Source organism: Bos javanicus, chromosome 11 (assembly GCF_032452875.1).
Source record: "Bos javanicus breed banteng chromosome 11, ARS-OSU_banteng_1.0, whole genome shotgun sequence".
Lineage (NCBI taxonomy): Eukaryota > Metazoa > Chordata > Mammalia > Artiodactyla > Bovidae > Bos > Bos javanicus.
The window spans coordinates 38,855,598-38,872,063 of record NC_083878.1 but is presented as its reverse complement, the minus strand read 5'-3'; the positions used below and the strand labels follow the sequence as shown (position 1 = coordinate 38,872,063).

Genomic DNA, 16,466 nt, shown 5'->3' with positions numbered 1-16,466 from the left:
GAACCCTTACATGGATCTACTGATGAGCGCTCCCCCAACACTGTCCTCCATTTTAGTCCAAAACAGGTTAGGCAGGAGCAAGGAGGAGTTCTTTCTGCAGAGATATAGACAGCTTGCAGGTGGCACAGTGGTAAAGAATCCTCCTGCCAATCCAATAGATGGGGGTTTGATTTCTGGGTTGGAAAGAAAACGGCAACCTGATCCAGTATTCTTGCCTGGAAAACCCCATGGACAGAGGAGCCTAGTGGGCTACAATCCATGGGGTCGCATGACTGTGTGACTGAACGACAACAACACAGCTCAAAGAGTGAACTTCAGAAGAGACATTTTAATGAACATCAATTAAATCTCTCTCTAGTGGAAGCAGCTCAGATATTCTTCTTCACTAGAATGGATGAATAAACTGTGGTACATCCAAACAATGAAGTATTACTCAGTGTTAAGAAGAAATTAACTATCATACCATGAAGAGACATGGAAGAATCTTAAATCTATATTATTAAGTGAAAGAAGCCAATCTGAAAAGACTACATACTGTATGGGTCCAACTCTATGACGTTCTGGAAAAGGCAAAACGATGGAGATAGTAAAAAATCAGTGGTTGCCAGAAGAGGGGCGGGTGGATGAATAGGCAGAGCATAGAGAATGTTTAGGGCAGTAAAAGTAACCTATATGATATTAAAATGAAGGATATCTGCTATTATACTTTTGTCCAAACCCATAGAATGTACAACACCAAGAATGGACCCCAAGGTAAACTGTGGATTTTGAGTGATTAGGATCTATCAATGTAGGTTCATCAGTTGTATCCAATGTACCACTCTGATGAGGGATGTTGATAGTGGGGGAGGCTATGCATGTGTGGGGTAGTGGTTATGTGGGAAAACTTTGTACCTTCCAATTTTGTTCTAAGTCTAAAACTTCCCCAAAATATAAAGTCTTGAAAAAGGGTCTCATTTGAAAAAATGACTGAAAATGGTGAACTACACCAGCTTCTCCATGACTGGTTTGAGGAAATGTCAAGATTTGCCCATGATGGCTTAGGCTGCTGTCAAACCACCAGGTCACCTCTTTAAATATCTAATCATGCTAAGAGAGGAAAAACAGAATGCTCTCAGATTGAATGAACTTCAGAATGGGAGTGACTCACATAAAATGTACTTCCTAAAGACATTTAAGTGTTTGCTACTGACAATAATGTCATGAAGGCTGTGTTCAGAAAGGCCTTTCTTCACTACACTGTTACTCACACCAAGCTTACCTCAACTGCCAACAGCCACTGCTCAAAAAACTCAAGAAGTCATTCCTATATATGAGTCTAGCCACCTCTCTGTACATAACAGATGTATTTGGAAAAGATTTTTTTTTAATAAATCAAAGTTTCTATATGTCAAATCATTTTATATCAGGTTTGCTTTAGTCTAAGGTATATTACATCTTCTGCAGCAAAGCTGGAAGCAGGCAGGAACATCTTGATATTGGAAGCAGCAAAACTACATAACAACCATTACAGGCTCTTATATCAACTTTGTTTCACTGCAGGTCAGTGCTGGGATGCCCTTGGGCTCTGTGTGCGTCCTGCTATTTCCACTTAAGCCATCACTGGACTCCCCATCTTTCCTTGCTAAGTAAAACAGCACAGATACGGACAAGGCATGGGCCTTGAAATCATAGAGACATTTGCTCTAATCGTGGTGCTGCCAATTACTAGGTACACTACCGTTAACTGACTCTCAGTTTCCTCACCTGTAAGATGAAGATAATAATATTTATAGAATTGCTCTAAGAATAAGAAATAACTGTCACAAAATAATCAACAGTAGGCTAAGTATTATCACTTTTACATGCAGACATCAATAAAGAAGAGCAGACCCAAAGTCTCCACTCATCAGTGTCACTCAGTAGAAGAAAAAGGGCTATTTGTTCAACAGATATTAGTTCATTAAGTTTCTACACTATCATTGGGCAAGGTACCAGGGTCACTCCTGCAAATGAGAGAGGCCAGTGTGGGACCTGACTGATAGCTGTCCTGATTCACACTGGACTTAAACCCAGTGTTTTTTAAAGCACAAATGATAATTTCTTATTATGGAATTAATACATTTCATAATGATAAATTTCATTATTTGCTATTTTTCTTGTTTTGCATACCTAAAAGCAGGCACTTTAAGTGGTCATACAAGAAAAGAAAGAAAAATGAATTTTAAAATATTTACAATAAACTATTTAAAAAGACTCCAATTTCAACTAGTTAAGACCCTGGAAGTAAATTATGAAGATGACTGCCTAAACATCTTTGGCTTGGGCTGAAGTTCTAGAAATTCTTTAAATGTTTAACTTTATCTCCAGCTTAAAAATCTATATTATTAAGAAAGTCACATAAATTTTGAATCAAGTAAAATCACTCTTTCTGAATTTTCAATCAATCAACCTAAATTAGGCAAAATGCCTTTCCAAGATAACGAGGGCTGGGAAAGAGAAGAATGTAAACCACTATGGACAATCATCATGTTGAATATGGAAGTAACCTCCTAGATCATCTTGTCCGGAAGGACAGGTGCTGCATCCTGCTCACTGCTATAACTCAGCACCGAGCCCGGGCCTGGCACATAGTAGGCGTTCAATAAATATCTATTGCCTGCGTGGGTGTGTGCTCAGTTTTGTCCAACTCTTTGTTGGACAAATGGACTTTGCTGACCCCATGAACTGTAGACCACCAGGCTCCTCTGTCCATGGGATTATACCGGCAAGAATACTGGAGTGGGTTGCCATTTTCTCCTCCATCTATTGCCTGACCAAGTATCAAATTGTTTACTTGATATTTGGCAGATCTCCAGCTAGAAACAGTCCATGCTACGGACTAAACATGTCCTCAGATCCCTACAGTGAAGCCCTAATCATCACCCCATATGATAGTATTTGGAGGTGGAGCTTTTGAAAGGTAATCAGGTCATAAGGGTGGAGCCCTCATGAATGGGTTTAGTGCCTTTTTAAGAAAAACACAAGAGAGATGGTCTGTCTTCTCTACCATGTAAGGATACAACAACCAGGAAGAGGACTCTCACCAGAACCCAATCATGCTGGGACCCTGAATCTTAGACTTCCAGTACAGAATTAGAATAGAATCTTAGACTTCCATATAGAATTGTGAGAAATAAAATTCCATTGTTAAGGCACCTAGTCTGTGATATTTTTGTTATGCAGCCCAAGTTAAGATAGGCCATGACAGTGGGTAACTACATGCAATACAGACAGTAAGTAAAGCAATTCTAAGTTATTATTTTCACTATGGTTATGCAATGAGTTAAAATTTGAATATTTCTATAAAACATTTTCAATCCAACTCAAAAATTGCTGCTAAGAAAGACAGAAGTTCTTCTATGCTCAAGTCTCACAAAATTTGTGGTACAGAAGAAGAGGCTAAGCCCACCCTGTTTGTGTTTACCATCATAACCACATCACTGAGCACAGTCTGGCACCTAAGGTTTAGTACAATTTTTGTGAAGAAAGTGAAAGGAGGAGCAAAGAGCATGAGAAAGGAGGGAATCTCTTCTTGGAACAACTTTATAGTTCAACTGAAAAGAAATGTGTCAATCTTCAAATTGTCATTTTTGGTACCAAATATCATTATCCAGGAAACAAGAGTACTTGATTATTAAATCAGCAATGCTGATTACATAATCAAAAGCACTCTACACAGAATTAAATTCAGCAGTTAATCAAAAGCCAACATGCCCACTTGTAAATAACAATATCAAATTTTAAGCATATAAACCAGCCAATCAATTAAAACTGAGACCATGACTTTAATCAGTGAATGTTGAGATGCAATTTGCTGAATTCTGCAAGTAAAGAAACTTAGGTCATTGTTGAAACCTGTTAAAAGGTAAACTAAGGCACATTAAAGTTTTGAAAAGCCTATGAGAAAACGTTCATTGGCATTGGGCAGTACTAAACCAAAAGTGGCTGAAGTTCCACCAAGAGGAACTGGGGGCAAAGTTTTCATAGTGAAAATATGAAAGCAAAGAATTTATAGCTTCCCTCAGTATATACAGGGGACTGGTTCCCCTGCAGATACCAAAATCCATAGATGCCTGAGTCTCTTACATAAAATAATGTAGAGTATCTGCATATAATCTACACACATCCTCCTGCATACTTTAAATCACCTCTAGATTATATTACCTAAAACAATGTAAATGCTATGTAAATACGCTTTGCTTCTTGGAACTTTCTGGATTTTTTTTTTCTATCATGGTTGAATCTGAGGATACAAAACACCTATATAGGAAGGATCAACTGTACTTGACTATTTATAGCATAAGTGGTTGGTGGTTGCCTTATTTGAAAAAGTCTCATTGGCTGTTTGTGACTGGGTGTCCTTAGGTTTCATTTTCTCGTATTCAAGTGAATTCACTCTGATTGAGATTTTGGTTAGCTTACCTAGGTGACCAAGGCATCATCTAATGGCCTCCTTATCATAATACTTTTAACAATCCTGATCTTTTTGCCTTTGGGGCAGATACACAAATTATAGAAATTCTCAGTGTCATTCTACTGTCTGTTCTCTTGCCTTTTGAATAAATTTGGAAGCAGAGGTCATATACTACAAAGAGAACTCCCCTAACTGCGAACACAGGGCAGTATGTTTTAGCTTTTAAAAGTATAGGAACTAGAGACTACCCAAGTTCAAGTCCCAATTTCACTACTTACTAGCACTTACTAGGGTAGGTTACTTGGCCTCTCTGAGCCTTGATAAAATGGAGATGATAATATTGGGTTGGCCAAAAAGTTCAGGAAGACCTGAAGAAACTTTTTGGCCAACCCAAACCTATCTGACGTACTTATTGGAAGATCAAGTTAACACCTGTATCTGCTACACAGTCAACTGTTCAGTAAATGTTAGCTATTAGTAACAAATTTATGTATTCGCCATCCATTCCTTAAAGTCGCAATGTGTCGATAGCATTACATTCTAAATATATTCATATGGTCGTTAAAATTTTTTCTAATAATCCTAAGGATAATCTTCCATGGATTATTAAAACTTTTTTAAAAATTTCTAAACATTTAAAATTAAACACTTTAAAGAAAATTTACTAAAGTCAGACATTTTCTTTAAAATATTTGAGATAAGGACTTCCCTGGTGGTCCAGTGGTTAAGAATGCACCTTTCAATGCAGGAGACATGGGTTCGATCCCTGGGGTTAGGGAACTAAAATGCCACATGCCATGGAGCAACTAAATCCTCACGCCCCAACTACTGAGCCCCATACCACAACTTAGATAGAAGCCCACGCGCCACAATGAAGAGCTTGTATACTGCAACCAAAAATTTTAAAAAAAGAGAATTATTTTTTTTTACTATTTGAGACACATTTCTATCTCCCAGATTCCCCCATGAATAAAACTGAATATCAGGTGAATCATTTTTTCATACATTTGCTATCTCAACATTTCTGAGTTTCAAGTTCCTCACAGTATTATTTTAAGTGGCCCAACAGTTCTCTCCATAACTTGAATTTCCTATGCTTCTACCAGCACAGATGCAAATAAAATCACCAGTGTTATTTCATCTCATAATTATGTCTACTTGGCCCAGTGAATTCTCATATAAATGCACTAGTCCTAGAGAAAATTATCAATGCCACTGCATAAAAGTCAAACCTGCATGCATATCATGTTCCTTAGAATTAAAATTCTATTCAGAATCCATCTTCAGTGCAATTGTTTAGTGTGAGCGTGACAATGTTTCAAACATTATTTATTTGAAATGTCACTTCTGTGAATCTCCCCTCAAGTCCAGAAAGCCCAAATAATAGGTGCTATCTTCAATAAAAACCACAAAATGTAAGGTGAACCTTCCTGTCAGTGGCACCGGTCATGAAATGGGATGGGACCGCAGATAACATGTCATATTTCCCAATGAGAATGCACTTACAACAGCCCAATTCACAGCAACGCAGGGAACCATCACAACTGCCACCTAATTGAAATAACTCATGTAACTGCTGCTTTCATCTGATGAAAATCAGTAGGACAAAGAGCTCTAACACCTTCTTTTTCCTCTTTTTGTTCTAATCTTTATCTCTTTCACAGCTTCTCCTGGCTTTCCTTGATATGATGAACTTCCTCAACTCTTAGTGTCAGTTCCCAAAAATGCCCTTACAGACTCTTGGCTTCCAACCAGCCTGCACTCGGACATACATCACCCAACTTATTACTTGTCCATTAACAATGCCAGAACATAAGAGTCTAAACTATACTTAATACTTATCAAATAATTGCTCCTTGCATTCACCAAAGACAGTTCAAAACTTTTATGGGTATAGTAATTTTCTTCCTGCAATCAATCAATCAAAAAAAAAAAAAGAAAAGAAAGAAAGAAGGGACCTGGTAGTTTCTCATCTGCATTTCTGCATTGTAAACAGAGCAACCATTCAGAGAGAGAAAATGATCAGGCTCTCATAAAGGCAAACTCCTCTTTCTCCCTAATCTTTTGCTCCTAGTAATTAGCAACTTTAGAATGCCTTTACTGGCTGGTACCTTTCAAGCAAAGCCTACTTATTCTTTCAGATTCAGTGTTCAAATCATGTCCTACTCATGACAGTCCTTGCTCATCTTTATCCATTTCTTCATGCAACAAATACTGATTAGGCATATACTCTGGCCCAGGTCTCCAGCCAAGAACTGAGGGTGTATCAGAGCAGAAAATAACAGTTGATGTCCTCTGGGTTCTAGGTCCAGCATTATATCTTTAGAACTATTTGAGTTTGAACCATGACAGTATGCATATTCTTTCACTTAAACATTACATAGGTGCAGGGGCATGGGGGCCATAAAGTATAGAGAGGACATAATCGTAGCAGCTTTTTCTGAGTCCAGCACAGGGGACAGACAGATAAGTAAGGAACTGCAATGCAGGGAGATCAGTTTGTAAAAGACTGGTGTAAGGGGATAAGAAAACACGGAGAAGGATTCTTTTTAGGTTGAGGAGGAAGCCGGAGATGTCTTCACAATGGTAGTACATAAACAAAGGGCAAGCACAGTGTATCCTAATGCAAAAACAAGGCAGACAGACAAGAGGGGACAAAAGTAGGGCAGGGAAGTGGGAGAGAGGCCAGGAAGGAGAGCAGAGGTCAGGGGATGAAGAACCTCTTCCTATCTTCACAATGTCCTTTGACCAGGGCATTGGATAGCCACTGAAAAGTGATAAATGGAAGAACAGACCAGATTTGTGTGATAAGAGATGGGTAAATAACAAGCTAAGAAACTAGTACAATTTAAGAGGACACTATAATTTTGTAAGTAGCTAATGGGGAGAAAGATAAAATTTTAAACAATATTTGGAAAAATCATGGAAATTAGGACAGAGTTCATACTATGAAAAGTGAAGGAAGAAGGAGATGGATGCAAGAGAAATCTATGTTCCTTGATGATGGGTGCTATGTTTCCTTGATGATGGGTGCTTACCCACTGCAGTATACAGCACATAGGAGAGGGTTTCAGTAGAATTTAGCAATTTGATCAATTTGGAAAAAAATCAGGGTGTGGATAAAAGGGAACCTTCCTACACTGTTGGTGGGAGTGTACATTGGTACAGCTACTCTGGGAACAGTATGGATATTCCCTAAAAAAAAAAACTAAAAATGGAGTTACCATAAGACCCAGCAATCCCACTATTGAGCATCAGTTCAGTTCAGTTGCTCAGTTGTGTTCGACTCTGCGACCCCATGAATCGCAACACGCCAGGCCTCTCTGTCCATCAACAACTCCTGGAGTTCACTCAAACTCACGTGTATCCAGTAAGTGATGCCATCCAGCCATCTCATCCTCTGTCGTCCCCTTCTCCTCCTGCCCCCAATCCCTCCCAGCATCAGGGTCTTTTCCAATGAGTCAACACTTCGCATGAGGTAGCCAAAGGACTGGAGTTTCAGCTTTAGCATCAGTCCTTCCAATGAACACTTTTAGGATGGACTGGTTGGATCTCCTTGCAGTCCAAAGGACTCACAAGAGTCTTCTCCAACACCACAGTTCAAAAGCATCAATTCTTCAGTGCTCTGCTTTCCTCACAGCACAACTCTCACATCCATACATGACCACTGGAAAAACCATAGCCTTGACTAGATGGACCTTTGTTGGCTAAGTAATATCTTTGCTTTTTAATATGCTATCTAGATTGGTCATAACTTTCCTTCCAAGGAGTAAGCGTCTTTTAGTTTCATGGCTGCAGTCACCATCTGCAGTGATTTGGGAGCCCAAAAAAATAAAGTCTGCCACTGCCATTTATTTCCCATGAAGTGATGGGACCGGATGCCATGATCTTTGTTTTCTGAATGTTGAGCTTTAAGCCAACTTTTTCACTCTCCTCTTTCACTTTCATCAACAGGCTTTTCAGTTCCTCTTCACTTTCTGCCATAATGGTGGTGGCATCTGCATATCTGAGGTTATTGATATTTCTCCCAGCAATCTTGATTCCAGCTTGTGCTTCTTCCAGCCCAGCATTTCTCATGATGTACTCTGCATATAAGTTAAATAAACAGGGTGACAATATACAGCCTTGATGTACTCTACCTATTTGGAACCACTCTGTTGTTTCATGTTTAGTTCTAACTGTTGCTTCCTGACCCACATACAAGTTTCCCAAGAGGCAGGTCAAGTGGTCTGGTATCCCCATCTCCTTCAGAATTTTCCACCGTTATTGTGACCCACACAGTCAAAGGCTTTGGCATAGTCAATAAAGCAGAAATAGGTGTTTTTCTGGAACTCTCTTGTTTTTTCCATGATCCAGTGGATGTTGGTAATTTGATCTCTGGTTCCTCTGCCTTTTCTAAAACCAGCTCAAACATCTGAAAGTTCACAGTTAAAGTATTGCTAAAGCCTGGCTTGGAGAATTTTAAGCATTACTTTACTCGCGTATGAGATGACTGCAATTGTGCAGTAGTTTGAGCATTCTTTGGCATTGCCTTTCTTTGAGATTGGAATGAAAACTGACTTTTCCAGTCCTGTGGCCACTGCTGAGTTTTCCAAATTTGCTGGCATATTGACTGTAGCACTTTCACGCATCATCTTTCAGGATTTGAAATAGCTCAACTGGAATTCCATCACCTCTACTATCTTTGTTCATAGTGATACTTTCTAAGGCCCACTTGACTTCACATTCCAGGATGTCTGGCTCTAGGTGAGTGATCACACCATTGTGATTATCTGGGTCGTGAAGTACTTTTTTGTACATTCTGACAGAATGTGGCCCGCTGGAGAAGGGAATGGCAAACACTTCAGTATTCTTCAGTATTCAGCCAAAGCAAAAACAATACCCAGTTGTGGATGTGACTGGTGATAGAAGCAAGGTCCGATGCTGTAAAGAGCAATATTGCATAGGAACCTGGAATGTTAGGTCCATGAATCAAGGCAAATTGGAAGTGGTCAAATAGGAGATGGCAAGAGTGAACATCGACATTCTAGGAAACAGCGAACTAAAACGGACTGGAATGGGTGAATTTAACTCAAATGACCATTATATATACTACTGTGGGCAGGAATCCCTTTGAAGAAATGGAGTAGCCATCATGGTCAACAAAAGAGTCCAAAATGCAGTACTTGGATGCAATCTCAAAAATGTCAGAATGATCTCTGTTCGTTTCCAAGGCAAAACATTCAATATCATGGTGATCCAAGCCTATACCTCAACCAGTAATGCTGAAGAAGCTGAAGTTGAATGGTTCTATGAAGACCTACAAGACCTTTTAGAACTAACACCCAAAAAAGATGTCCTTTTCATTATAGGGGACTGGAATGCAAAAGTAGGAAGTCAAGAAATACCTGGAATAACAGGTAAATTTGGTCTTGGAATACAGAATGAAGCAGGGCAAAGAGTTTTGCCAAGAGAACGCATTGGTCATAGCAAACACCCTCTTCCAACAACACAATAGAAGACTCTACACATGGACATCAGCAGATGGTCAACAGCAAAATCAGATTGATTATATTTTTTGCAGCCAAAGATGAAGAAGCTCTATACAGTCAGCAAAAACAAGACTGGGAGCTGACTGTGGCTCAGATCATGAACTCCTTATTGCCAAATTCAGACTTAAATCAAAGAAAGTATGGAAAACTACTAGACCATTCAGGCATGACCTAAATCAAATTCCTTATGATATACAGTGGAAGTGAGAACTTTAGGGACTAGATCTGATAGAGTACTTGATGAACAATGGATGGAGGTTTGTGACATTGTACAGGAGACAGGGATCAAGACCATCCCCATGGAAAAGAAATGCAAAAAATCAAAATGGCTGTCTGAGGAGGCCTTACAAATAGCTGTGAAAAGAAGAGAAGTGAAAAGCAAAGGAGAAAAGGAAAGATATAAGCATCTGAATGCAGAGTTCCAAAGAATAGCAAGGAGAGATAAGAAAGCCTTCCTCAGCAATCAATGCAGAGAAATAGAGGAAAACAACAGAGTAGGAAAGACTAGAGATCTCTTCAAGAAAATTAGAGATACATTTCATGTTGAGATACATTAAATCAAAAATACATTAAATGCTCATGAAAGGGAACATTTCATGCAAAGATGAGATCGATAAAGGACAGAAATGGTATGAACCTAATAGAAGCAGAAGATATTAAGAGGTGGCAAGAATACACAGAACTGTACCAAAAAAAATATCTTCACTACTGAGCATATATCCAGACAAAACTCTAATTCAAAATGATACATGCACTGCCACGTTCACAGCAGCACTATTCACCATAGCCAGACATGGAAACAAAGTATATATATAGTATATATATACATGTGTACACACACACAATGGAATATCACTCAGCCACAAAAAGAACAAAAGAATGCCATTTGCAGCTTTTGGAGCAACACGGATGGACCTAGAGACTGTCATACTGAGTGAAGTCGGACAGAGAAAGACAAGTATCATGATATTACTTATATGTGGGCTTCCCAGGTGGCCTGCTGCTGCTGCCAAGTTGCTTCATTCATGTCCGACTCTGTGCAACCCCAAAGACGGCAGCCCACCAGGCTCTGCTGTCCCTGGGATTCTCCAGGCAAGAACACTGGAGTGGGTTGCCATTTCCTTCTCCAATGCATGAACATGAAAAGTAAAAGTGAAGTCGCTCAGTCGTGTCCGACTCTTTGTGCCCCGATGGACTGCAGCCCAGCAGGCTCCTCCGTCCATGGGATTTTCCAGGCAAGAGTACTAGAGTAGGGTGCCATTGCTTTCTCCGTCCCAGGTGGCCTAGTGGTAAAGAACTCATCTGCCAGTGCAGGAGACATAAGAGGTGGGTTTGTCTGTGGGTCAGGAAGATCCCCTGCAGGAGGACACGGCAACCCACAGAGAACTCTACTCAATCCTCTGTAACATCCTACATGGGAAAAGAATCCAAAAAAGTATGTGTGTAACCGATTCACTTTGCTGTATACCTGAAACTAACACAACATTGTAAATCAACTATACTCCAATAAAAATTTTTCAAAAAGAAAACAAACCAGCAAAACATTTATCTTAATGGGTCTAAGTCCAGATTAAAAGAACTAAGATATGGTACAATAAAAATAATGAAGAAAGTCATGTCTACTACTAAGATACTGAATAGTAATATCACTTTCAAATGGTTGAAATTTTAATTTTAAATGGGAAAGAAATTATTCCCTTGGAAGTTTCAACCTCATTCTTTATCTTCAGCCCTACAAGATACATTCAAAAATGCTACAGTACGCTTTGGGGAACCTAGGGTTTACAATCCGACGTAAGCCCCAAATGCCTTGCATGTGGAAATGACTAACCTAAAACGTGAAGGATTTCTTTGAAACTTCAATTATCAGAAATATATTCAATCAGAACTCTCTAAATCCACTAAAGAGTGTGCAGTTTGCAACTGTCAGCATGTCCTATGAGTTAAGTGCTATAATCTGCATCTCAGAAGACAGTACACCACAGTCACACAAGAAGAATGACGGACACTGAGTGGCCACATTAGCAACATATTGTTCCAGCTTGGAGAGCCCTGAAGAAACTTTGTTTTTCTTTTCTTTTCATCCTCCCTGTTCAATTTTAATCAAGTACTTATCAATTTTGGGTCTCTGTTTCTTTATCTCTAAAATAGCCATAGAAATAGTTCTTACTTCACAGGGTTAATATAAGGATGAAATAAGTCAATATGTATCAAATATTTAGAAAAAGAATATAAATGCCCAGTATTTCCTATTATGTTTTCTTTTAGATGATAAACCTAATCTTATGACAAAAGTTGAAAGTATATTAAGTCTCTGGATTTTATAAGAAACCTGTGACTGGAAAACAAGTAATTATTTCCAGCAGTCTATAAGCTTAACTCCTGGGTCAAGGAGAGAATAGAAAAGAAACCAGCCAGTCCATTCAAAGGGGGCATGACAAGTGGACAGGAAAGGCACTGATCTGGCTCCTCTCTCTAGCTCTGCAAGACACAGAGCACAAATCTTGGTTTCTCCCCTACTCAGGTTATCAGCTTAAATGCACCAATGAAGTCTTATCAATTTCATCTGCCTCACAGGGTTCATATGAGCATCAAATAAAGGAAAAAGAGGGAAATGCAATTTACTAAAACCCTCATTCTCAATTATTATACCAGGCTGGCTGTAGAGAAGGGTACAAAAAGCTTAGAAGAGCTGACATAATGCACACTAATAAATATAACACACATGCTCACAGTGACTCTAACAGAGATATTTGTAAAAATGAGCTTTATGTTGCAATTATGACATTAGTTTAATATTAGGTTTATGGCAGAAAACAGAGGGAAAAAAGATATCTTTGTATTCAGAAAACATTATCTGAACACATTCACCTCTATCTAGATCTTATTGTCCTTAGCAAATAGTACAAAAGCAAATACATTTCTTCCAAATAGTTTTCCCCCTGCAATCACGTGGTTAGTTTTTCTGGTCCAAATTTCTGAACGCCATGCCCATCTGGAGGTGGGTTGCAGGAAGGAATCTTGTGTGGGCCAAAGCATCACATGCTATTCTCAGTGGTTTTACAATCGGCCTCATTTCTGTCTCTCAGTGTTTCTCAGAAGTCCTTCATTATATTTCACTTCATCATGCCTATCTAGGTATCCACTGCCCTAGGAAAACAGTCTTCATCCAATGGGGCAGGTCTATCTATGGTCTTTTAAACTCTATCTTTTGTTTAAGTCATTCTTTGTGCAGAAAATGTCCATCTCTTGTCTCAGAACCTAAAAAAAATTCAAATTCCACATTGCCTATAAAGTTTTTCCCAACACCCAAACACCATTTCCAATGGCCTTTCCCTTTCTTGCTTGCTATTCACTTGGTGTTCATCACATCTTGTCCAAAAACTCATTCAGCTGGATACCCCGTGTTTCAGAATAACGCCTCAAGAAATTCGGCTTGGAACGTAAGGCCAAAGAAGCGACATTTAATGGCACCTTAGGGGATTCTTTCTCGGGTGATAGGAAGGCAACACTCAGAGGAAGTCCGGCCACTAATTCATCCCATGACAGAACTCTGCACACACTCACACACAAATATACACATTTAGCTACCACTGAGTAATTTGATTTGCCTCATAAATACTTTCATGACATTTTATTATTTTAGTAAAAGCAGTATCCAAAGTGTAGAGGTTGACTTCTTTCACATTTTCTGGTACAAAAACTTATTTTATGCAACTTGAACAGATTAAAAAATAGTCGGGGGGGGGTTGAATATTACTGTTTCCATTCATTGCTGCTTATAAAATAAAGCCAGAGTTTCAAAACCTGTATTACTTAGATGATAATGTAGACTAAAATTCACAGTTTGTAGGAAAAAATTAATGTGATTAAATGTGACTCAAAACATAAACTCTTAATGTAAGATTCACTGTCTTTCCAAGGCAACCAACACATATGCAATTGCACTAGGAGAAAACATCATTCCAGATTCGAGATGACAAGAGCGGGCCAGCCCATGCACACTGACCAGAGTGCCCCATACTGCCACCTACTTTTACATCAGGTTATCTGTAACTACTTTGGAATGCTTCCTTAAATCCTCTGGGGAAAAAAAAAAAAAAGACTATAACTGAGTTTACAAACAGAAAAGTACTCCATCCTTGAAAATTCAGGCAGTAGCGTGCTAGAGTGACCCTTGTTTTTTGCATCTACAGTCTCTTCCACCCAACTAAGACACACTGATCCTGTTCTAGGGGTCTCTCTTCCCCCGATCAAGCTCAGCCTCAATCCGAGGTGACTAAATCTGCCATTACAGTAGGGGGAGGGGGAGAAGGGATTGCTGGGGAACTCTAAGTCAACTCACTAACAGATCCATCATTATATTATACTTGCTGATCAGTCACTTCAGTCGCTCAGTAACGTCCAACTCTTTGAGACCCCATGGACTGCAGCACGCCAGGCCTCCCTGTCCATCACCAACTCCCGGAGTTTACCCAAACTCACGTTCAGTAAGTCAGTGATGCCATCCAACCATCTCATCCTCTGTCCCCCTTCTCCTCCCACCTTCAATCTTTCCCAGCATCAGGGTCTTTTCAAATGAGTCTGATAGATACACCACCTGAATCTATTTTCAGCATCAAGAAAAAGTGCTTTCTATGTTTACCTGTTCAACAAATATTTATTTAGAACCTACTTTGTATAACATATGGTATTTAATTTCAAGAGTCTTATGGTCTAGACACAAAAGTCAAACTCCAAACTCTACCAATCTCTTCCCCAAAGAAGCATGTCCTGTCCTTCATCCCCTAATATCTCATTCTGTGTCTTGATAACTTGTCCAGCAGCCAGCTCCTTCAGGTCCAGGGTCCATGGAATCCTTTCTGTGAATCTCAGTCACCATGGAGAGGCCTGGTCAGCCTGGATCCACATGAACTATCTGTCTCTGAATGCTGGCAGCTCCCAGGGCCACCACTAATACCTCTTTATGTCTCCAGGTGCCTCTTACCTGCCATCATTCTCTCCAGATACTGTACTCCCTTATTCCCCATAATAGGGCCTGTTGAATGTGCCAAAGGTCAAGTCTCCTGGCCGGCTGCTCATCCCGTTCAGTTTTTCCCAAACTGGTAAAGTTCACTCTCCAAGTCCCCATTTTGCCTTTATAGTCACTGCACCTGGGACATCTAAGAAATGGGTCCCTGTTGTACTCAGACCTGAAGTGAACCACTGTCGGTCTTTAGTTAGCAAAAACCCACTTCCCAGCCCCGCATCAAACACCTTGATCCAGCTGTAAAAAGCGATGGGGTGGGGATGAAAGCTGATTTCATGAGGACAATGGCAGGGATTTGCAGCTAATATTACTTCAGGGAGCTAATTCGGTTTGTCTTTTTGCTTACAACGAGCTGTTCCTCACCCTGCTCAGTTTCTTGAATCAGGACAAGTGTTCACCAGCCACCATCCTTTCCCATCTCCACAGCAGCTGGAATCTCCTCTTCCAAGTCAGACAGACTGCAGCTGACCACCCTCCACTCCCAGCATTTTCTTTCCCGTGTTCATGCTGCTCATCCAACAACCAGCCCACTTGCCAGGAAATGTGTTTCCAGTGGCAAAGCAAGGAAACAAAAGGCCTCTGGGCTCCAAAATAGAGAAGAGCCTTGCGCTCCCAGGCAGACATTGAGAATCTTAATTCTAGACTGCAGCCGGATGCACCCAGGCAAGGACATTAGAAAAGACTAATCAAGGAAGAAATCAGCAGGGGGCATCCATGCAGTGGATGGCTGACAGCACTCAGCTCAGCACAGCCAAGGCTAATAGCCTCCTTACATCCTTCCTGCCCATTAAAGATGCCCTGAAAACAAGCTACCCAAGAATACTGCTGCAGTTATCACAGTTACCAAATTGGCAGGCCATCTTCTCTAAGTGCACTAGGCCAAGAGCTGAGGATTTCCTGTGCACCCTTCTCTCTTTCAGATGGAGTGCAGTTATAAGAGGATTGAGAGCAGAGGTGTCGCGATAAATAATGCATGAGAACTACAGGTGCAGGAAGCTCTATTCAGACCTGCCAGGCTAATGCATGCCTAAGCGCTGCTCTGCACCACCCGCCCCCCCAGCATTTGCTACAATGTGACTGGATTTGCTACTCTGTGTGTCCACAATGGTAATCAAAATGACAGAGTTGAGGAAGGATCAGTACCTTTGATCTGGTCCTTACCCTCCCTCCAGCTGCTCTGTCCACTCTGCTCTGCAATCCTCTCCCATCTAGACCTTTGCAATTTGCCTAGCTAATAAAATCACAGCATTTCCAAGGCCACAAAAGTAAACAGAACTAATGTGTGTGGTTAAATACTCTTTATTAGTAAGCCCACAAATTTCTAACCTTGCAGAGCTTTATTTGCAATTAAATTAGCTACCGTTCCTTATTTCCAATTGTTCTCTACTCTTTAGATTGGTGATGTCACCATGAACCATTCAAGTGACTGCTTGGACTTCAGTTGTCCTAGAAAGAGTGGAAGAAAATCTAA

The 16,466-nt window shown here is 40.1% G+C and overlaps 1 protein-coding gene across 9 annotated transcripts in view; it reads right to left on the bottom strand.

Moving 5' to 3' along the window:
• The window catches only part of CCDC85A (coiled-coil domain containing 85A), a 225,390-nt gene that overhangs the window by 78,478 nt on the left and 130,446 nt on the right, over window positions 1-16,466 (bottom strand). The window lies entirely within an intron of this gene.